Source organism: Schistocerca cancellata, chromosome 1 (assembly GCF_023864275.1).
Source record: "Schistocerca cancellata isolate TAMUIC-IGC-003103 chromosome 1, iqSchCanc2.1, whole genome shotgun sequence".
Taxonomy (NCBI): Eukaryota; Metazoa; Arthropoda; class Insecta; order Orthoptera; family Acrididae; genus Schistocerca; species Schistocerca cancellata.
This window is the reverse complement of record NC_064626.1, coordinates 250,031,361-250,032,949: the sequence shown is the minus strand read 5'-3', so window position 1 is coordinate 250,032,949 and position 1,589 is coordinate 250,031,361.

The following is a 1,589-nucleotide window of genomic DNA, read 5'->3' as shown; positions in this document are numbered from 1 at the left end:
AAAAAAACATAAGATATTATTCTGTAAAATGTGTACTTATTTTCGTTAAGCCACCGGTTGACTCTGGTGCCCTAATATTTGGAGGCATGTGGCAATATTCTTTCAACTGAGTTTGTATTTTTTGAGTATATTCCGGACTTCAAACTAATGCTTACAGTAAAGGTGCACTATGTGATCTTTGATCAAATAGTGTTTCAATATTCGGATACCCCCAAAAACATACGTTTTTCATATTTGGTGCATTGTGCTGCCACCTACTGCTAGGAACTCCATATCAGCGACCTCCGTAGTCACTAGACATCGTGAGAGAGCAGAATGGCGCGCTCCGCAAACAAATGGCTCTGAGCACTATGCGACTTAACGTCTGAGGTCATCAGTCCCCTAGAACTTAGGACTACTTAAACCTAACTAACCTTAGGACATCACACACATCCATGCCCGAGGCAGGATTCAAACCTGCGATCGTAGCGGTCGCTCGGTTCCAGACTATAGCACCTAGAACCGCACGGCCACTCCGGCCGGCTGCAGTCATGGACTGTGCGGCTGGTCCCGGAGGAGGTTCGAGTCCTCCCTCGGGCATGGGTGTGTGTGTTTGTCCTTAGGATAATTTAGGTTAAGTAGTGTGTAAGCTTAGGGACTGATGACCTTAGCAGTTAAGTCCCATAAGAATTCACACACATTTGAACATTTTTGGAGTCTTTACACGACAATAACATACCTGAAATGGACTGGCCTGCACAGAGCCCTGATCTGAATCCTACAGTACACCTTTGGGATGTTTTGGAACGCCGACTTCGTACCAGGTCTCACCGACCGACATCGATACCTCTCCTCAGTGCAGCACTCCATGAAGAATGGGCTGCCATTCCCCAAGAAACCTTCCAGCACCTGATCGAACGTATGCCTGCGAGGGTGGAAGTTGTCATGACGGCTAAGGGTGGGCCAATACCATACTGAATTCCAGCATTACCGATGGAGTGCGACACGAACTTGTAAGTCATTTTCAGCCAAATGTCCGACACTTTTGATCACATAGTGTATTTCCAAATCTCAAGATTGCAAACGTTAGCCTGACGTGTAGTAGTAATTATACCGTTTACATGACAATGATATAAATTCTTCAAATGGTAGCCCAGATTACACACACACACACACACACACACACACACACACACACACCACACACACACACACACACACACACACACACACACTAAATAAGAGAGAGAGAGAGAGAACATACGCTTAAAACATGTGGACTTGTGAAGAATTACAAATAAAACAGTACTTTACAAAAACTGTCTAGTAGCTTCTACTGATAAGGGACTGATAACACAGCGTGACACTAGCGCATTTGATGTTACAGGAGATAAGTGGCTGAATTTATACGTAGCACAATATACGTTGTTTCGTTTATACGAGTATATAGTCTTCTTTATCTTCCCTCTTTCGCTTTCCCCTGTGGCCTTCCTTACCTTAATAGACGTTCCATGTTTCTTGTCCCTTGTCCTTTAAATGACGCTAATTACAAATAATTTACAAGAATTATCTAGTGGCTTTGCAGCAGGTAGATTTGATATACAGAGCAG